The sequence below is a fragment of the Lactuca serriola genome, chromosome 6, assembly GCF_051521515.1.
Source record: "Lactuca serriola cultivar US96UC23 chromosome 6, Lser_US96UC23_V15, whole genome shotgun sequence".
Lineage (NCBI taxonomy): Eukaryota > Viridiplantae > Streptophyta > Magnoliopsida > Asterales > Asteraceae > Lactuca > Lactuca serriola.
In genome coordinates, this window is record NC_136413.1 from 182,645,651 (window position 1) to 182,669,376 (window position 23,726).

Genomic DNA, 23,726 nt, shown 5'->3' on the forward strand with positions numbered 1-23,726 from the left:
CACGAAACGAAATTGGGACAAAATAAAAATTGAATTTATGTTTATATTGTGTAAAAGAAACACAACATCATGTCATGTCATGTCGTGTTCGTGTCTGTAATTCAAAACAACAATAACACGAATATGACACGATTTTATAACGATAATACCACAATATTTTTCTACGATAATTTGAATAATATATTTTATATTGTAAACATAAAACTATTAAAAAAAGGTTTCTATTAGTTCCTTTGAAAATTAAACATGCGCCAAAAACTCAATCAACATTATCCCTTCCCCGTACTCATATTGATGGTTGTGTTAATTATAGGCCATGCTTAATCGATTGTATTAAAGGATTCATGCTCTCCCTTCTCAATAATCTCGACGACCCTAGGTAACATCTGGTCAATCGCAAATATCTGCAAAAACCATTATCCTAATCAACCCTAATTTTCCAATCCCTTCTTGGTTGTTACTCGGTTGCCATTTTTCAACCACCAGTATGACATTGTTGGTCGATATAGGTTAAGATGTTAAGCACTAAAGCTTATGTGTATAGGAGTATCACCATTTTTGAACTAGTAAACCACTAATAGCTTCTTTAAGGTATTATTTTTTTCATATGCTCTTTAATCAATAATATCTTCTTCAATTTTTTTTCTCTTAATCGATTCTCAGTTTTTGAAGCTCTGCCATCCATTGTAGCAAGTGTACGTCAAGTTAATTAACAAGTCCATTAAGCATTTTAGTAGAACTTGGTCTGTATAAAACTACAATGGGTTGTAGTGAGTTGAATATTATGTTTGTTTTCTGCCGAAAATTTGATTGCTTGTTATGTTATATAATTCTCCTTCTGAATAAATGAATGATTCATGTTTTATGTATGAATGAATGGTTCTTCTCAATAGGGGATTGGAATTAATTAGCAAAGGATAGGAAATAGATTAACAAGTTTATGTGTTTTTTCTTTATTTTCACGTTTTCTATAGAAATAAACAGTTCTTCCTGATTTTAGGGGATATGAATAAGAATTCAGGGTATTGGAATCTGATTAAGAAGTCTATGTGTTTTTTTCTTTTTGTTCTTCACGATTTCCTGGAATCTGATTGCTTGCTATATTTCATATTATCCTTTTAAATATGATTATATTTTTTCTAACTGCTTGTTGTGTTTTACACAAGTTTAGAACTTATAATTCTTAGTTTTTTTAAGAGTAAATTACACGAATGGTCCCTATAGTTTGGGGTAATTTGCCGCATTTGGTCCTTAACTTATTTTTTTAACTCAGAAAGTCCCTACTGTTTGTTTTTGTTATGCCATTGGTCCCTACTGTTTGTTTTTGTTATGCCCTTGGTCTCTATCTTACCTAAAAAGACTATTATTTAAATAGGGATAAATGATAGAGTGGGTAAGGTAAGGTGAGGGGATGAGGTTGGTGGTGTATTTTATTTAAATCAATTAAAAAATCAAGGGCAAAATAGTTTTTTTTTATGTAAGACAAGGACCAAGCGCGTAACAAAAATAAACAATAGGGACCTTCCGAGTTAAAAAAATAAGTTAGGGACCAAACGCGCAAATTGCCCTAAACCATAGGGACCATTCGTGTAATTTGCTCTTTTTTAAGTTCTTCCCAACTATTTGGAATCTGATTGATTATTGTGTTTCATATTCTCCTTTTAAATCTAATTACACATTTTTTTAATGGCTTATTGTGTTTTACACGAGTGTAGAACTTATATTTTGTATTTTTTTTTATCCTTTTGTTCTTCCTGATTGCTTGGAAATTGATAGCTTGTTGTGTTAAATATTCTCGTTCTGAAGATGATGTGTTGAATTTGTTCAAAAGAGAAATAAAGAAACTTAAGAAATTGTTAGAGTTACTTCCTGGTAAGATTTCATTAAATGTTGATTGTGGTCTTCCATTAATACAAATGGTTTCTTGTGTGTTACTTGTCACTTCATTGATGAGGAGTGGAAGTTGCAAAAAAGAGTTTTAAAGTTTCAATATGTTCCACCTCCATACAATGGCGTATGCTTAACCGAAACAACATCTAGTTTATTGTCTGATTGTGGGTTTGAGAAAAATTTCTTTACGATCACGTTAGATAATGTTTCAAATAATGATAATTTTGTCAATCTCATAAACGGTCCATTATTCAATGAGGGTGCACTTCCCAGTTTAATATGTTTATAATTGTTTGAAGGTGTTGAAGAGTTGTGTTTACTATATCTTATAGAAGATATTATCGACTATGGAGTTGGATAGAAAAGGAAATGGTACACATGATGCGATGGAGTCACAAGTTTGAAGACATTTAGCATTTTTATGTCTGTTTTGTGTTATTTTATGTCATTAAATTTGTGTTGTTGTGTTTAAACTTACTTTTTGTGAGAACTTATAGATGACATTATGGAAAAGGTTTTTTTTGTTAAATTTTGTGGTGTTGTCATGTTTTTTTGTGTTTAACGTGTTTTTTTTATTTTTTCGTGTTCGTGTTAACAAAAACTAACACGAGATCGTGTCGTGTCATGTTCATGTTGAGTAAAATTAATTTGTGTCATGTTGTGTTAGATAAAAACATGAAACGATCGCATGATTTTCCACCCAAAGTTTGGATCAGTAAGTTTGTACTTTGAGATGATAGACAAGAGCATAAAGTTGTGAGTGGTTGGATGAGGAAGAGGAAGATCACCATTTCTAGACATCTAAAACAAGAGATAAGATTTTAGTTAATTGATTCAATCTTTAATATTTTAACTGTAATATCCCAAAATCCAAGACCAAAAATTTCATTTTTAATTAAATAATTCATAAAACAGATTATTGAAAACATCATTATGTTATCTCATATCATAAAAACCATAAGTCATATGTCTCAAAACAAGTCATAATAATGTCAGAGTACAAATCCCAAGAACATCATAGTGCGGAAAATAATGGTGTGATGCGCTGCAGTCATGCCAGCTCCTTTCCTTTCAAAGAAAAAGTACCTGAAACCAAAACTGAAAACCGTAAGCACAAAGCTTACTGAGTTACCTGTAACGCCCGTGTTCCTGGGCTATGCATTAAAGACGAGGTAATAGTTTGGGTCAACAGTTGTAACATAATAAGAATGAAGTATGTGAATTTATGTGTCTTATAGTTAATTATAATGATATAATAAATTAAGGATAAAAATAAGCATCGAAAATAAATTTAGATGAACTCGATATCTATGAAGGAAGTTGTAGTGGTTGAAACAAGGATTCCAGAGTTATAAAGAATACCAAAATCTGAGTTATAACGAAAAAGTTATGATCTGTCGAAGTTTCGCGACAGAACCAGCACAACGTTGTGTGACGTAAAAAGTGAATTTATGATAAAGTGCTTTTTAGCCTTAGCAGTCTAAATGAAAGTTTTAGTATACGCTAAACCGAGAGCATACTTAAAAAGAATGTCCAAATCTGATTTCGTATGAGGAAGTTATGAATTTTCTAAGATTTGGCATAGCAGTATGCAGCCCGAAACTCGAATTTGAGATTTAGTGATTTTTAGCCGAAACAACCTAAACGAGAATCAAATACCTCGTTGATAGTACTTTAACGGTAAAAAGATAGACGAAAACGGATGTCGGATGAAGAAGTTATGGATTTTTAACGGACTTTTCTTGTCTCGACTTGTTAAAAATATAACTTTAAAAATAAAATCAAAATTAGCTGGCAGAGTCTAAACGAAAGTTGTAGATCACGGTCTCACCTACGCGTGGATATAGAGAACGTCAAAAATGGAGTTCGTATGCAAAAGTTACGAATCTTTGAAGTTTGAAAATTCGGAGTACCCCCAGCATACTCGTGTACGTGATCCGGAGTTAGTCACCCCCATACTCCTTCGCATGATGGACACGTTTTGTAGACTTGACGCACCCGAGATGATCTCTTTGTGCGCCCAGCATACTCGATGTACGCCCCATATACTGGTTGAACAAGCAGTACGCCCCGCGTTCCATAAAGTTACGTCCAACGTAACTCGAGTGTTCAACCACTATAAATAGTGATCGAAGCCAGCCGTATTTATGTTACAAACTTTCACTCTTCCCACCTTATACTTTCTTGTATGTTGAACTAAATACCCCCAAGCTTATAATATCATCCTAACATCGTAAGCAAGTTCCGGAGAGCCCGAAGATCCTGAGAAAAGAGTTTTTCGAAACGAAACTTTGCTCGCGTGAAGCCTGGTTTTTGAGAAAACATCCCGGTTTCATCGAAAAAGATTATTTTAAGGGAAAAAGTGATGTCCAATCGCCGTCAAATAAGGTGAGTGTATAGTCACTTTCATCTTACACATAGATATGAAGTATTTTATATAAAATATGTGTTATGTGTATATATGTTGTTTGTTTATTTGAGATGGATGTTGAATGGACGTTTTATAAAGTTTTTATAATGTATATGTATTTTTATCTACAAATATGTTCGATATACCATGGGTATATGAAATAGTTGATATGTGATGAAACAAAATGATAAGAGATCTCGATGTTAACGATGTTCCAGTCGTCTAGCGGAATATAGATGACGACCACAGACTTTTCTAGACAATCCAGTGGAACGTTAATAGACTTGTAATCTGTAGGTATTTTTGAACTATGTGTGCATCCGGTGTTTTTCAACTTATGTGTTCATCATATATTTTTGAACTAAGTGTTTACCAGATGTTTTGAACTGAGTGTTTACCAGATGTTTTGAACTATGTGTTTACCAGATTTTTTGAACTATGTGTTCATTAGGGGATTATGCTCATTAGGTGATTGTGTTCACTAGGTATTTTTGAACTGAGTGTTCACTAGGTGATTGTGTTCATGTTCATTAAGTATTTTGAACTAAGTGTGTTCACTAGGAATTTTTGAACTAAGTGTGTTCACCAGATATTTCTAAACTACGTGTTTACCAAATGTTTTAAACTACATGTTCACCAGTTGTAATTTAAGAATCCTGACAGCAATGGACTTCGTGCCTATTCCTTAGGATAATCCTTAGGAATGAATGAATAAAGGGCATATGATTCTTAAGATTTTTAAGATTAAAGAATATAATGGGGATAGGAAATTGGGTTGATTGTTTGATGTTTAAACATAATAAATTTATTTATTGTGGGTTGAAAACCCTATATGCTCACCAGGCTACCAAGCCTGACCCACTTAGTTTTCTATATTACAGGTTGAGGAACAAGAGCATAGTTGGATGATGACGATGGATTATGGATTATAGGCCAGTAGATGTAAATAAATATTGTAAGGCTTATATTGTACTATTTATGCTTTTGGTCTATATTGATGTTGACATCCTGAGTTTTAAAATGAAATGAGAAATACATTTCTTTAAGAAATGCTTTGATAAATATTTTTATCATATTTTGTTTTGGGGACAAATTCCGCAACACTTTTGAAAGATTACTCTAAGTTTATTTTAAAAGCATAAACGAAATCGGTCATTTCTGGTCGTGAAAATGGGGATGTCACATTTCCCCCATCATACCACATACCATATAATCACATAACGCCTAGCATATTTGGGTGCGGGCCTCCCCTTCGGTCTCGTTCAACCGGTAACTGCCTAGCATATCTTGGTGTTGGCCTCCCCTTTGATCTCTTTCAACCGGTAACTGCCTAACATATCTAGGTGTTGGCCTCACCTTCGTTCTCTTTCAACCGGTAACCGGGGACTATTTCACCCCTACCACTTCCACATAATACCCTAGAATATACATACATCCTCCTTAATAAATAAAGGTTTTTTTTGCCACATGTCAATCTCTCATGAGTTTTCACACTTGTCATTTTGAGGTATTTTTTGAATAAATGTTTTTTCCATTTGTCATTTTCTCATTTTTTATCTTTCTTAATTAATACATCATATTTACACCTTAATTAATAATTGCCTTAATTGAAAATAACCAATAAATTACAATATTACAACTCATATAGTATTTAATATGTTTCCTTTTAAATTCAAATTTTAAATTTCAAATTTAAATAAACTTTTGTTTAAACCTTAATATTTTTTTTATCCAACCCGTATAACATATGGGCCTCACAACTAGTATAAATCATATATAGCTTAGCATATCTGGGTGATGGCCTCCCCTTCGGTTTCTTTCAATCGGTAACCGGGGACTATTTCACCCCTACCACTACCACATAATAACATAACATACTAGCACATAAAGCATAATAGATAGTGGCATACTAGACAATTATCACAAAGACAATCATCTCAACTATAATCAATACTAGTGGGCCAACATTGGGCCTTTGACTCACTCCAACTGGAAGGTAACTCACCTCGATAACTGGGAAATAGCTGCAAAGGCTCCTACAAAAGCATTTCCTTTAATTACCCTTTTCATACATATAACCCCTTTAAGGGTCAACTTTGGTCAAGGTCAAAGACAAAGTCAACATTCGAGCTGACTCAACTCACCGAGTAGGGCCATCAACTTATCGATTTCTATGAATCAGGAACCTTGAATCGCAATCCAACTAGTCGAGTTATTTCACAACTCGTTGAGTTCCTCCTAACCATCGAATCGAGACTTCTCCAATCAACTCGTCGAGTCATCCTTGAACTCGTTGAGTTTTCACACTTTATAGATTCGGAATTCTTCGACCTAACTCGTCGAGTTCCTCTATGGACTCGACGGTTCTTTAGTCTATTGAGCCATCTTAATAGATTAAGCTCTTATCCCTCAGATCTAAGCCCCATACTTCATCTACATATTGATAGTGTCCTTTTAAGGGGAATGTTTCTAACTTTACCGGTTAATAGCCATGCTTAATAGGTTTAGCTCAAACCCTAATTCTTTAAGACAGAAATCTTGACTCAAAAGCCATAATACTTCACACTAAAGCATAACAACTGAGATCTAGGCCCTAGATACCATATGCATACGTAAAGTCCCTAACTTTCCCTCCATGTATGGCCTTTTAGAGCTTAAAAGGCCAAAATGACACCTTAAAGCTTGAATGGGGCTTCCATGGCCATAAAGTTTGCACCTTTTTGTCATGAAACCCCTTCTAGAACCCAGATCTGAAAGAGTAATCACTTGGGACGTCCAAGTCTCAAAAGCTAGCAATCTTTGACCGAAACATGGAGAAATCCCTCTAAAACTAGATCTAAACATTGAATAGAAAAGATAGGAGCTTTATACCTCCAATGAACCAGAAATGGAGCTCAACTTATGGATCTACTCTTCTCCTTCACTTCCTTGCTCCTTCTTCAAGTCTCTTCTTCTTCAAAACCTCAAGAAAGCACCAAGAATGGCTCAGAACTCTAAAAAACACATTAGGGTTTCGTGGCTAGGGTTTGGGATGATGGAGACCATAAATGAGGCCATTCTTTTCTGGTTAAGGTGTTTAAATAGGGTGCTAAACCCTAAAAATTATGGTTTCGTTCCAACAGCCCTACTCATTGAGTTGAATCCCTCAACTCATCGAGTAGACTTTAAGTTCCGTGTCCAATTTCTGTTCCTACTCGATGAGTTTGGGGCCTCCAACTCATCGAGTTCCTGTACAAAAATGAATAAATTGATGTAAAATACATACCAGGAACCGGGCGTTACAAATCTCCCCTACTTACTTTAGACTTCGTCCTCGAAGTCTGCTGCGCCTGGAAATGGATCGGGGTAGTGCTCCCTTATATCATCCTCTGGATCCGAAGTCCACTCCTAGCCCTTGCGGTGCTGCCACTGCACATTCATGAACATTACCCTCTTGTTCCTCAGATCCTTTGTCTTCCTGTCGAGAATGGCTACCGGTCGCTCGATTTAGTTTAGGTTGTTGTCCACCTGAATATCCTCTAGAGGCACCACTGCAGAGTCATCTACCAAGCACTTTCCGCAGCTGGGAGACGAGAAAGGTGTTGTGGATCTGACTAAGCTCAGCTAGCAGATCCAGTCAGTATGCAACTCGGCCCACCCGGGCCAAAACCCTGAATGGACCAATATATATGGGGGCCCAACTTGCCCTGCTTCCTGAATCGAATGACACCTTTCCAAGGTGACAGTTTCAGGAGGACCATTTCACCAACCTGCAACTCCAGGTCTAATCGACGTTTGTCGGCGTAGCTCTTGTGTCGCCTCTGGGCCATCTAGAGTCAACTCCAGACCTACTGGATCCTCTCTGTAGTCTTGAGTACCACTTCGGTACTCCCCATGACCCTCCGTCCAACCTTACCCCAACATATCGGGGTTCTACACTTCCTCCCATATAACATCTCGAAGAGAGGACAGTTGATGTTGGCATGGTAGCTATTATTGTAGGAGAACTCTGCCAAGGGAAGGTAGGTAACCCAACTTCCACCAAAGTCTAAAATGCACGCTCGCAGCATATCCTCCAAGGTCTGGGTGGTCATGTCTCTCTGACCATCCGTTTGTGAGGGAAAAGCAGTGCTAAAGTGTAGACGAGTACCCAAATCGTCATGAAATTTCTTCCAGAATCTGGAAGTAAATTGTACGTCCCGGTCAAAAATTAGGAAGATTGGAACTTCGTGTCGAGCTACTACCTCTCTGATGTAGATGCCAACCAAATTCTCGGTCGGGATGCTCTCCTAGATCTGGATGAAATGGGCAATCTTGGTCAACCGATTCACGATGACCCAAATCGAATCCACTCCCCGTGCGGTCCTGGGAAGCTTTATGATGAAATTCATAGTAATATCCTCTCATTTGCACACAGGCATATATACCAACGATTGCATCTTGTCGTAAGGCCTCTGGTGCTCGGCATTGACCTTCGTGCAGGTCAAGCACCTCTCTATGTACCAGGCTACATCCCGCTTCATGCAGGACAACTAGTAATCAGGACGAAGATCTCCATACATCTTCGTCACCCCAGGATGGATGGAAAATCTAGACTTGTGTGCCTCCTCCATCAGGATCCGGCGCACACCGCCTGCGTATGGAACCTACACTCTGTGGTGAAGTATCAACAGTCCAGGGCTATCATAGTCGAAGGAGGAAATCTGGCCCATGATATGCTCACTATTCTAGTGTTCCTCCTTCATAGCCTCCTGTTGCGCCTCCCGGATCTTCTCCAGTAGCAGAGTCACTATTGTCATCCTCATATAGATGTCTCTGATCGGGGTTGCGAATGCCTTTTGGATAAGTACATCAGCCACTACATTGGCCTTCCCGGGGTGGTAGAGGATCTCACAGTCGTAATCCTTCACCACATCTAACCACCGACGCTGCCTCATGTTAAGATTCGGTTGATCCATAAGGTACCTCAAGCTCTTGTGGTCCGTGTAAATGGTACAACGGACCCCATAGAGGTAGTGTCTTCAAATCTTGAGGGCAAAAACAACCGCCCCCAACTCCAAGTCATGCGTCGGGTAGTTCGCCTCGTGAGGCTTCAGCTGCCTTGAGGCATAGACAATGACATGCCCCCTTTGCATCAGCACTGCGCCTAAACCAGAGATGGACGCATCACAGTATACTACAAAATCCTCAATGCCCTATGGAGGGGATATAATCGATGCCTCGCACAACCTCTGCCTCAACATCTCGAACTCTGCCTGCTGCTCATCCCCCCAGCAAAATATAACGGCCTTCTTTGCCAGTCGTGTCAAGGGTACTGCTATCTTGGAGAAGTCCTGTATGAATCTCCGGTAGTAGCTTGCTAACCCTAGGAAACTCCAAATCTCATATGGAGACTTTGGAACCTCCCATCTCATCACAGCCTCCACTTTGGCTGGGTTAACCAAAATATTGTTCTGGTTGACAAGGTGCCCCAGAAACTGCACCTCGCACAACCAGAACTCACACTTGGAGAACTTGGAGTACAAGCTCTCCCTCCTCAGGGTATCCAACACCTCCTGCAAGTGCTCCTCGTGTTCCTCATGCGTCTTGGAGTAGACCAAGATGTCATTAATAAAGACTATCACATAACGATCCATCATCGGTCTACATATGCGGTTCATAAGGTCCACGAACACGGCAGGGGCATTGGTGAGCCGAAAGGGCATCACCACGAACTCATTGTGGCCATAGCGAGTCTGGAAACCAGTCTTCTATACATCCTTGTCTCTTACTAGCATCTGGTGGTACCCTGAACCCAAATCTATCTTGGAAAACCAAGATGCCCCCTGTAGTTGGTTGAAGAGATCATCAATCCTCGTGAGTGGTTAATGGTTCTTCACCATTACCTTGTTCAGCTCCTGGTAATCTATACACATCCGATGCGACCCGTCCTTCTTCTTCACAAACAGTATCGGGGCTCCCTAAGGAGAACAGCTTGGCCTGATGAATCCCTTGTATAACAGCTCCTGCAGGTGTGTAGACAACTCATACATCTCGAGAGGAGCCAACCGATATGGTGCCTTGGCTATCAGAGCCACACCAGGGACTAGGTCGATCCTAAACTCCACCTGTCACTCCGCAGGTATCCCAGGAAACTCCTCTGGGAACATATATGAGTACTACCTCATAATTGGAACGTCACTCACAGTCGCCTTACCCGCCTCCCGGGTATCCACGATGTAGGTGACATAACCTGCGCAATCCTACTGAAGGTAGCACCTAGACCTCGCGGTCGAACACAAGGCTGGTCCACGTTGCGGCCTCTCGCCCTGGATCACCAACTCTCCCCCACTCGGGGTCCTGACACCCACCAACTGCTGCTCACAGTCGATCACCGCCCCATTAGGGCTCAACCAATCAATGCCTATAATAAAATTGTTCACACGTAAAGGTATTGGAACTAAATCCACAATGTAACGCTCGTCATACATCATTAAAACGCAATCTCTGTAAACCTCCGATGCCCGGACAGATCATTCGTCAGCAATCTTGACCTCTAAAGGACAATCCAACATGCCTAAAGACTCAATAAACCTCTTGCTAAGTGCAAGAGAGACAAATGATCGGGTAGCCCCCAAGTCAAATAACACTTGTACTAGGATGTCGTTCACATGGAATGATCCTAAACAAAACACATACAACATAGAACATAAATATCATAACCGACATGTAATAAGAGTTAGGGAGAAAAGAACATACCCTTCACCACATCCGGTGCGGAACGCACCTCCTCGGCAGTCAGCTGGATGGCCCGGCTCCTCACCACAAGATCCTCTATCTATCCCTATCGGCCATCCATGATCCGCAGAGTCGTTGGATTTGGCGCCGCCACTGGCGCTCCTGATGTCAATCTTGGGCAGTTGGCCTTTTTATTGTCCTTTTGATTGAAATGAAAGCAAATCATGTCTGATGTGTGAAAGGCGGGGGTAGGGGTAGTACAATCTCTGCCAAAGTGCCCCGTCTTGCCACACTTATAGCAGCCTGATCCCCCAGTCTACAAACTCCCTCATGCGACTTGCCGCATTTCCCACAGTGGCCCCGACCCTTCGACCTAGAGTCGAATCCCTTGGGTTTCTTCCTCGAAACCCCAATCTCCACCTTCCTCTTCCTGATGTGCTCTATATCAATCTCCCTGTCCCTCGTCCTGGCTATCATGTCATCCAAAGTCGGGCATGCCGAGTAGCTGACATGTTTCCGAATGTCAGCTCTTAGCATGTCATGGTATCGAGTCTTCTTCATCTCCTCGTCACCCGTGTACTAAGGCACCAATAAGGCCTTCTCCCTAAACTTGGCGGTAATCTCCGCCAACGACTCAGTAGTCTATCTCATATCCAGAAACTCCCTAGTTAGGTGCTGAAGCCTCACACCCGGCGCAAACTCAGCCCTAAACCTGGTTACAAACTCCGACCAGGTCATAGCCTCAATGGCTAGGGCTGCCAACGAATCACTAACTGCCTCCCACCAGTCTCTCAAACAACGTGCATCATACCGGACCTTCGACCCCTCAGGGTAGAATCTCGGCATGCTATCATATCACTGACTAATCACTACTATCATACAGCTCAATAAGCACATACAGCAGACATATCAGGCATTTTCGTAGATCCATAGCCCTAATCTAGCATGCAGTTCTCATAAACATACAGTAGGCATACAAGGAATCCTTCCAGGATCCTTAGGCCTAATCTAGCATGCAGTTCTCATAATCATATCATATATCATAACAAACATGTATGAGTATCTTGGGGAAAACTTACTTAAGCTCGGTCGATTGCACACATCACATACCTTGTTCTTTCTCAAAACTCTTTATTTTAATTTTTAGAAAAATTATTTTCTTGTAAAAATCTTTCAGACCCTTAATTTGAGTTCAGACACCCCCGAAGGTGTGTCTGAATCCCTCAAACCAAGGCTCTGATACCATTTTGTAACATCCCAAAATCCAAAACCAAAAATTTCATTTTTAAATTATTGAAAACATCATTATGTTATCTCATATAAAAAAACCATAAGTCATATGTCTCAAAACAAGTCATAATAATTTTAGAATACAAATCCTAAGAACATCATAGTGCGGAAAATAGTGGTGTGATGCACTGCAGTCATGTTGGCCCCTTTCCCTTCAAAGAAGAAGTACCTGAAACCAAAATTGAAAACCGTAAGCATAAAGCTTAGTGAGTTTCCCCCATCATACCACATACCATATAATCACAAAACACCTAGCATATCTGGTTGCTAGCATCCCCTTCGGTCTCTTTCAACCGGAAATTGCCTAGCATATCTGGGTGTTGGCCTCCCCTTCGTTCTCTTTCAACCGGTAACTGCCTAACATATCTGGGGGTTGCCCTCCCCTTCGGTCTCTTTTAACTAGTAACCGGCGACTATTTCACCCCTACCACTACAACATAATACCCTAGCATATACATATAAATCATATATAGTCCTAGGATATCTGGGTGCTAGTCTCCCCTTCAGTCTCTTTCAACCGGTAATCGGGGACTATTCCACCCCTACCACTACCACATAATAACATAGCATAATAGCACATAAAGCGTAATAGATAGTGGCATACCAGATAATTATCACAAATACAATAATCTCAACTATAATCAATACTAATGGGCCGACATTGATGCCTTCGACCCACTCCTACTGGAAGGTAACTCACCTCGATAACTAGGAAATAGCTGCAAAGGCTCCTACTCTGAAATCAACCCCTCTCAAACTCCTACACATAAACATTTCCTTTAATTACCCTTTTCATACTCGTAACCCCTTTAAGGGTCAACTTTGGTCATGGTCAAAGTCAAAGTCAACATCCTGGTTGACTCAACTCGCTGAGTAGGTCCATCAACTCGTCGAGTTCCATGAATCAGAAACCCTGAATCACAATCTAACTCGTCGAGTTCTTTCACAACTCGTCGAGTTCCTCCTATCCATAGAATCAGGACTTCTCCAATCAACTTGTCGAATCATCCTTGAACTCGTCGAGTTTTCACCCTTTATAGAATCAGAATTCTTCGACCCATGTCGTCGAGTTCCTCTATGAACTCGACGATTTCTTCAGTCTGTTGAGCCATCTTAATAGATTAAGCTCTTATCCCTCATATCTAAGCCCCATACTTCATCTACATACCGAAAGTGTCCTTTTAAGGGTAAAGTTTCCAACTTTACCTGTTAATAGCCCTTCTTAATGGCTTTAGCTCAAAACCTAATTCTTTAAGACCTTAATCTTGACTTAAAAGTCATAATACTTCACACTAAAGCATAACAACTGAGATCTAGGCCGTAGACACCATATGAATACGTAAAGTCTCTGACTTTCCCTCCATGCATGGCCATTGGAGCTTAAAAGGCCAAAATGACACCTTAAAGCTTGCATGGGGCTTCCATGGCCATAAAGTTTGCACCTTTATGTCATGAAGCCCCTTCTAGAAACCAGATCTGAAAGAGTAATCACTTGGGACGTCAAAATCTCAAAATGTAACATCCAATATATTAAATAAATAAATAGATAAGGGTTAATAAGAATAATAATCCTAAAATAAATAATATTTAGTGGGGTGTTGGTGTTGGGGAGCCAATTGATACAATTTTAGAAGTTGGTAAATTATTGAGACTTAATTTGAAAAGATTTGTGAGGCTCAGTGGCTGAATGGTAAGTTTTGCATTTATTATGAAAAGAATTATAAAGGTAAGGGGCTAAAAGGTAAATTTTAGATTTAAAATGAAGAGATTGTGAATGGGAGGGACCAGTTATGCCATTTCGCTATCAAGTTTGTGTGGAGCGGGTTTTAGCATTGTGCCTTCCATTCCCGTGTGATATAGCGTCATTAAATAAACCCTAACCTTAAGGACTAACCAGTTGCCACCACCTTGGAAGTGTTCTTCAGCCGCCGGCCTTGCTGTGATCGAGCGCCACCCGACCAAAGCAGCCTGGCCATCAGACACCGCCACGACAAACCTTGTTGCCGAAGATGGAGTATGAAGCCGAGTTGAGTCGCCAAATGAAGTTGTGAACGCCGTTGTCCCTTTCCACCGTCGAAAGCTCTCGGTAAGACTAATTTCCTTCCCTTCTTCATCCCTCTCTGAATGCTCGAAGATAATATATTGTTGCTGTCGTCGGTGGCTTTGTCCACTGCTTCGTGTTTGTCTGACAACGTCAGCCATTAGGTCGGTGGCTGAAGGCTTTTGTCCTCGTCATATATCTCGTATGGTGTTGCTGGGCTCATGAGGATTTATTGTCCGGAGGCTAGGCGCACCACCATGGCAGCCAACCATGGTGGCTATCGCCACTTCTACTCCTTCTGCCGCCTTCTATTACATCTCACCACCTTCAACCACTATGGGATGTGGCTGTGGGTGTGTTTATGGGTTTTTGTTTGAGTGTAATTGTTGTTTTCGGAATTATAAGGTTGAATAGGTGCTTGTATGGATAGAAAACCCCCCACCACCACCGTGAGGTGGTGGCCGCCGCTAGGAGCCGCCACCTCCCACCACTACCTAAGGTGGTGGTGGGTGGTGCTTGGCATATTGAACCCTAATCGGTCCAAATGCTTGATCTGGGCTTGTTGGGTGGTTATTGGGCTAGAAACCCTAATTAGGGTTTAGAAAACCCAAATTTTGGGTTTGTTACTTTGGATTTTACCGGGACCCGCGGTTAGATTGTTGAAATGATAATGTGAATTATGGCCGACTTCATTGTATGAATGGCCTAGTGGAGTGATGGGCTTAATGGGTTAAGTGCTTAATGGGATAAGTAAGAGACACTTAACTCTAATCATCATTTTATATGAAAACCCTAATTTCGCTTGGGCCTTGAGTTGGGCCTTTCTTTTGGGCTTTAGTGATTGGGCTACTGATGGGCCATCTAAGAACAATTATGTGGACTAGAATATTTAGATGGGCTTTGGGGTAAGGCCCATATGAGGATTTAGGCCTAATTTGGAAAATTGGACCATAGTGGAGCCATTAGTGGACCGTTGTGGACCCATTTGGTATTGGGTCTTGGTGGGCCCACTAGGCTTGAGTTATTTATGGGTCGGATTAGTGGGCCATATTTAGACCTAATATGTGAAGGTTTGATCTGTAACATCCCGAAATTCAGGTATATTTCGTTGATCTTTTTATTTCCTTAAGTTGTCAAAATTAGTCGTTGTAATAAAAGTTTGGGCTTTTGAGTACGCCAGGCGTAGGGGAGAATACGTTGCGTGTACTCTTGAGCATAGTCTAGACGCGGTGATAACCCAGTACGCTGGGCGTACCACAGTGTACGCTGGGCTTACCAAGTCCAGATTGAAACCCTAATTGTGGGGGTGAGCCCTATATAAGGAACATTATGGCCTCACTTTTAGCCACCATTTCCAGAGAGCAAAACCCTAAGTGTGCCCTAACCCTCATTCTAGGGCTTGTGTGAGTGTGGTTGAGCTTGAAAGTGTTCTTGTGTGCTTTTGAAAAGAAGGAGAGGCCATTAAAGGAGCTAGAGTTGGAGGACAAGCTTTGGATCTGTTGGGTCAAAAATATGGTTTATACTTTACTTTTCTAGGAAAATGTATTTTTCTGAAATATTTTATGAGTATACAGTCAGGTTTACGGTCAGTGGGTGTTTACGGCCATAAACAGGTTTTCGGCCGTAAACCCATTTACGGCCCATGTTCTCCGGCCCATGTTCCCCTTGTATATATATAGGTGTTAGGGGTGAGGAGTACAGATTGATGAACAAAAAAGGAGTGTACGGCCTAGAGAGAGAGAAAAGAGTGTGTGTTGTGTGTGAATCTTGTATTTGGATCTACATTCTAATCATCAAATAATACAAGATTCATCATCTTCTTCTTCTCCTTCTCTTCTATTTGATCTGACATCATCCGTTTGATTGGGATTTCGCACCATCAAATGGATCTGATTGATACACAGGCATTTCAGGGACTTACAATTGGTATCAGAGCTTAGATTGTATCAGTCAATTTTGTCAGATCTGGAGCATTATTTGATCTTATTTTCGAAAGATTTTTGTGTTTTTGGATCGATCTCTGAAAATTAGGAGGGGTTTGTTCTTCGTGTTTTTCATAAAAAACTGGTTTTTGATTGAGTTTTGGAGCAAAAAACGGCAAAAATCACTGTTTTTTGTCAAAACCTGCGAGGGGGTGGCGGAGTTTGCGGCCGACGGCTAGGGTTTCGGAGTTCACGGCCCGAGGTTCACGGTCCGGAGTTTGCGGCCCGAGGTTCACAGTCCTCGGAGCTTGCGGTCCGAGATTACGGCCCTTTGGTTTACGGTCTGAGGCCTCGGAGTTCGCGGTCGTCGGTGAGCTTACGGTGCGAGAGTTTGCGGTCAGCAGCGTGTTCGAGCCTTGTTCAGCGAGACTGAAGTTCGCAGCCAGAAGGAGTCCTCACAAGCAGCAGCCTCGCTTCGCATTTAAGAAAAATAGGAGGCGGATTTGGAGGTGCCGAGGTCGAACTCAGGACCTTAGGGTCATAAACACAACGCCTTATCCAACTCGGCTAGCTGATCCCTTGTTACAATTTTTCGAAATTTAATTGATAACCCGTTATTCTCGGTTTCAACTTTCAAAATTTGACACTTTTAACCCAAAATTCAATTTCTTTTAGTTTTTTTTTTAATTCCTTTTCATCCAAAATAAAAAATATATATAAAAAAAATAATAATAATTATAATAAAAAATTAATAAATAAAATTATATTTTGATTTTTGAGTTTTTTTTTTAACTTTTGACCTTAAATTTTGACTTTGACTTTCAAGTTTGACCTTTGACTTTAAACCTTGACTTTTTCGTTTAACTTTTAAATTTTCAAATTTAGCTTTTCGGTTTGACTTTTAAGTTTAACTTTTTAAATTTGACTTTTAAGGTTGACTTTTGAGGTTTATAACCAAAGGGTTTGACTTTGAAGTTTAATTTTGGCTTCTAATTGTGCTTTTTAATGGTTTTTAAGGTCTACTAGGGAGTTGAAAACATGAAAGAGAGTCGTCAGGATATATTAAGACAAAATTTCAACATGTTCAACTACATTCCTGGAGAAACCCTGGAGGCTCAGATACAACGATTCACCACTCTCACTACTGAGATGAATATATCTGGGGTCTTTTTGACCAAATATGAGATAAACAAAAAGCTATTGAATTCACTTTCGAAATCGTGGGATATGAACGTAGTTGTCGTCAAGAAGACAAAAGATCTCAATCGTCTTAGTATTGCTGATGTAATTGCAGAGCTCGATGCTTTGAAATGTGGAGAACAATGAGTTCTGCAAACATCCCGGTCAATGAAACTTCATATACTCCATCTTGTGAATATACAATTAAAGTTCTTCGTGAACAAATTGATTTATTAAAAAGGGAAGTCGAGGACCTAAAATACGAAGGATATCAACTTAGGAAAGGACAGAAACCACTGAAGGCTGAATTAGAAGCAAAAACCAAAGACTTTAGGAAGCTTCAAGAAGAGTATAACAACAGGTGTGAAAATTATGACTATATTAAGAGACAACTTGCTGCTGTAACTGAAGAACTTGACACTTTGAAAATTAAGTGTGGAAAAACAGATGTTAGTTTCAAAAATTATACTGCGTCAAGTCAGACAGTTGAGTCCTTGTTTGAAACCCAATTAAAATTCAAAGATAATCAATACAAGGGTCTAGGGTATGATAGTGTTCCTCCACCTTTCAATCATAACTACACATCCATCCCTATGACACAGGAAGAAATTGACAGGGAGGCACGTCTTCAATATGGCAAACCAGCTGGATTTATGTTAGGAGGTATTCAGATTGAAAATACTAATGTTTCTACTTCATGTGCAGGTAAAGTAGCAGAAGATGAGAACAAGGAGAACACTACTGAACAAACCAATGACTCCTTGAACTCAGAATCTGTTGCTTCGAATGTTGTTACTCCTAACAAACCTGTCGTTGAGAAATATAGGCCTCCAATTCCAGCGCAACAAAGTGCTTGTTGCAAGTGTGCATGTGGGATCAACAAGAGACAAAGCAAGGATACGCCACCAGGGGCAGGAAGAAATAACTTCACAATGAAGAAAAAGACTTGTTTTCACTGTGGAACACCTAGACACATTGCTAGAAATTGTCCTAATCGCGCATACGTTCCCTACTATGCTCAAGGCCGGCAGAACGTGCCAAGAGGGAGATACTTCAAAAGAAACCCCTCAAGGTCACGTTCAGACCATGGTGACTGGAACGCATAGAAGGCTAAGAATCCAACTCCCAAGAACAAGAAGGAAATGTCGGCCAAGAAGCCAAATCCAAGAGATGCTCCCATGAAGTCAAAATCAAAGTCATCTCAACGGCCGACATCAAGATCAAAAGCAAGTACTGAGCCACCCATCAGATCAAAAAAGAAAGGGGTTAACCCTAACTACAAATGGGTTTTAAAGTCTCAATCTCCCAAATCTTCTAATGATTCTAATATTTATACATCTTCTGTTTGTGATAAGCAGGATATGTCATGGGAGAGAGTATCGTGCGTTGATGACAAAGGTCGACCCAGTTTTAAAATGGATTGGGTTCCAAAGACCAACTAATCCCGCTCTGTGCTGGAGCAGCTATGGAGGCATATCATCAGACTTCAGTTTATTGATAGTGGCTGTTCCAGGCACATGATAGGAGGCATCTCTCAACTGTGCAACATTTTGACCTTGCTTGAGAGTATGTGTCCTTTTGCGGGAAAGTAAGAAAGGAAGAGATCACAAATGGGGTTAGTGCTTAATGATATGAAGAATTTTCGGATCTGTTATGAGATTATGCTTGCTGTTCTCAAACCTTCTGAATGCAGATTCAATCGGTGACTTACGGTTTGAATTTTCTTCTCTATACTCCTGAGTTTTTCTTAAGCTGATTCGCTTTAAAGACTAATTTTTGTTTTAGGATAGTTTAAATTTGTGCATTTACTTTCGTTTCTCTCCTATGCACAAATTAGGGGGAGAAATAAAAACAAAACAAAAATTAGAAAATTTAAAAAAAATCCAAAAACATTACAAAATCAGAAAATTCAAAAAATATGGTGTAAATGAAATGTGCTTTAGGAAGATGTTTTGGGAAGTGATATTATCTAGTGATAACATGCAATCTGAATCTGCGTAACGTACCTAAATTGAATTGTCTAAGCTCTGTGCTCGATGCGTTGGTAGGCACGAAAGATTTTAAATGGGCTTGACTAGGAAGAGTTAAAACTTAAGAAATTCAAGGACTTGACAAACATTAACCTAGTTAGATCCGTTTAGCCTGACAATACGACGCTCGGATAGGTTGAGCAGGGAGATATACATGAGAATCTACCGGACACATTAAATGAACCCGTATCTAGAACTGTGGATTAACGTTTCCTCGATGTGCGGATTCTGTCCTTAATTCCGGTTTGATGGGTGACTGGGGAATTCCGATAAATTAGTTCTGTAGAAAGTTATTTTCTTTCTTTATGCATGTTAGTCATATGTTGCTTCCTCTATGTGATCGAGAGATCCGACCTGGACTATAACATATGCAATTCTATCTCTCTGCATCTTCTCTCTATGCAATTCTTTCTATATGTTAGCCATATACTGTCTCCTTTGCGTGACTCAAAATCCGACCTGGTACACAGTATACGCAACATTCTCTTCTCAATCCCTCTAAAAACTTCAGTTAGTCATATGTTTCATCCATTGCGCATTTGGAAGAGATCCGACCTGGATGTACAACATATGCATTCTAAGTCTATCTTCTCTCTTAATAATTGTCTGCTCACCTGGTGTAAGGAGTATTCTGGAAGTCCTTGATGGCTGGAGCATATCAAGAAGCGGGAAACACGTTCTAGTACATTTAAAATTGAACACATACAGATTGTATGTAGATCTCGCTGCTCGATTTAGGTGGACAACAATATCTTTGGTCGTCGTCAGCTGAATGGTCCTTAAGGAATATTATCTAGGAACTTAGGATCACATTGTCTTGTCACTTATAGTATGTCCTAATTTTGTCACAATCTCTCGTGTTTAAGTGGACCACAATACCGGCGATTGACCAGATCTATTCATGAAGGAGAGGTACTGATAAACGGATAAAGGTTGTCTAAAAACTTTGATCCCAAATCACTCTTAAAGTTAGCTATTGTTTTTGTTAAGTTTGTTCATAGTGTTCTTCTAATTTAAATATTAGGGGAGAATTAAAATTAAAAAAAAACAAACAAAAATAAAAAAAATAGTGTAATTTCTATTTTATTTCTTTTTCAGAAAATATGAAAAATCCAAAAATATTGTGTGCTAAATTTTTCTTTTAGTTTTGTTTTGTCTTGAAAAGTGAATTCAGGTGAAGATGAAACTCATAGAGTTTGTGTCCAAAATTTATGAGCCAAGGCTTCATCCGTGATCATCGAAGAATTCTCATTCAAAGGAGCAAGAAATGAAGATTATTCTTTTAACATTCAATCTTTCAACCCCAGAAGCAAGGTGAAGCTGGAATTGAAGATTATGTGACGGATTGCATTGAAGTCTCCTCAATCAATCTGCTACTATCTTAAACCTGCTGAAGTGATCCAGAAAATTATTTCTCTCTGATGTTCTCTCTGAAGGTTATCAAGCTGAAAGCGCTATCTTTCAAGAATCAGTACGTCAAGCCTCCTCACCCGACGTGCGTTCAAAGCCAAATTCTGAAGAAAAGCCCAACCGCTCAAGATGAAGTCATTTATTGACAATTCATATGTTCATCTTGAAGCTGTGAAGAATCTGAAGATTGAAGTGATGGGTTTTATACAAACAATCCTAAGTGTGCATGCAACCCTAGTTTGGATCTATGTTTTCACTATTAGATACACAACCTTATGAACACAAGAATAAAACCCTAATGTGCATTGCTATTTTTGAAATTAACATATAAGATTGGATTACATACCTCTTGTTGTTATATTGCAATAACAACTTAAATCTTCAAATCCTAAGTCTTGAAAGCAAGCACCACAAGTGTAGTGCCTCTAATGGCTCACAAACACCACAAGCAATTGGAGAGGCTTAAGATAGAGGAGGGAGGAGATGGAATTCGTCCTTGGGACCTCTTAGGAGCATGTACACGAATTCTAAAGGCCTATGGGTCTTTATATAGGGTTTAGATTAGGGTTTCAGTCCTTATCCTTATCCAGTTGCTTGCCCACCAAGCAACCACAAGATAAGCCTTAAATAACCCTTATCTACTTATCCTTGGACGATTTTAAGGATATCCTTATCCTTGAATTCTTCCATCCTTTAACAAGGATAAATATTGTCCTATCTTGCAACCATCTTATAATTACAATTCAGCCCCTCTAGTTTAATTAATTACACTTGATCACAAAATTAATTCCTAATTAATTATTGACCAATATTAATTAAACAAATATGATTTTTCCTTTAATATATTATTCTTATAACATATTAACAAATCACAATAACCTCTCTCTCTATTTAATTTATCCAGTCAAGTTACTTTGGTGAAGGCAACCTAAAAGGACCATGCACAACCGGGTCAAGTACTTACCAAATATGGTTACGGGCTTAGACACTAATCCAACAGTCTCTCACTTGGATAAGTCTAGTAACCACAAATGTAACGTGCAACCCGATTAGCAATCTTAGCTCTCAAAGACGCTGTCAAACTCTGATCTTATCAGTAACCTGTCCTCTAGATAAGGGATCGTACAGTCCTCTGTTAGATATCATGCTGACAATTCTATGGAATGATTAGTCAAGCATTTAGGTTTCTCGATCTCCGATTTATTTGACATAGAACTTAATCGAACACATCAATTAATTCTGACCGGGCCCGGCACATAAGTCAAATCAAATCATCGAGTGGCCGAGATATCTCTTCTACCCTCTTAGGATAAAATTTACAGATAAACTTCGACTTATATGCATTTACTTATTCAATAATCAACTATACACAACAATGCGTTTTATAACATTGAGTTACCAATGCGTTTTATAACATTGAGTTACCAATGTGTTTTCACATTATCAATGTACAATCAATTAGCAAATAATAAACCATATATCTAGGTTTTAAGACTATATGATATTATCGTCTTGCGATCACCTCTTATATATCATATTCCATACGGTGATTCCAGCAAGCGCGGGTTTATTCCAATGCTCAAAACCAGTTCATAAGCACTCATGGATGTCGCAGCAACCCTTTACTATGTCTAATACCATTTAGACAATCTACACACCAATTCATGACAATCTTCATTCATATCTACTTCCAACACATGAACGATTGTGGACGATTTGAATAATTCGATTATTCCTAATAAACTCAATTATTCTGGAAGTCAAAACATGCAAAAATTGAAAAAATAGTTAAACAATTAACATATGACAGTAGCTTTACTTATAAATAAAACTCCTTTATTTAATCATCAATTGTCAATTACATTTATCTATTACACGTTTCTAAAACTATCTAATCTATGCTAATACCATCCTTCAGCCCAATACTCCTAGCATGCTGCAAGTGCTTAACCCTACTCAGTCCCTTCGTAAGCGAATCTGCTGGGTTATCTTCTAATGATATCCTCTTCACTACGAGTTCTCCTTTTTCTACACGATGTCTGATGAAGTGATATTTTCTGTCAATATGTCGAGATCTACCATGATCCCTCGGTTCCTTGGTCAAGGCAACCGCTCCTTCATTATCACAGAAAATCTCCATGGGCTCCTTTATGGCGGGTACAACTCCAAGGTAACCAATGAAGTTCTTCAGCCATATTGCCTCCTTCGACGCTTTGCTCGCTGCTATGTACTCTGATTCGCACGTTGAATCAGCTATTGTTTCCTGTTTGGAACTCTTCCAAGTCACTTCTCCTCCATTTAGGGTAAAGACCCAGCCCGATTGCGAACGGTAGTTGTCCCTATCGGTTTGGAAGCTGGCGTCACTATACCCTCGCACCTTCAAGTCATCACTCCCTCCGAGGACTAAAAACCATTCCTTCGTCCTCCGAAGGTACTTAAGGATATTCTTCACAGCAATCCAATGTGCTCTGCCAGGGTTCCCTTGATATCTACTAACCATGCTCAAAGCAAAGGCTACATCAGGGCGAGTACAAGTCATAGCGTACATGATTGAGCCAACTGCGGAAGCGTATGGAACTCGGCTCATTTCAGCTATCTCAGCTTTGGTACTCGGACTTTGAGTCTTACTCAATTTGGCATTGCTTTGTATCGGTAATTCTCCCTTCTTTGAGTTTTCCTTACTAAAACGTTTTAGTACCTTCTCTAAGTAAGTGTTCTGACTAAGTCCAATTAGTCTCTTACTTCTTTCTCTTACTATCCTTATTCCCAAAATATAAGAAGCTTCTCCGAGGTCCTTCATAGCGAAGCACTTCCCGAGCCAGGACTTAACCTCCTGCAAAGTCGGGATGTCGTTTCCT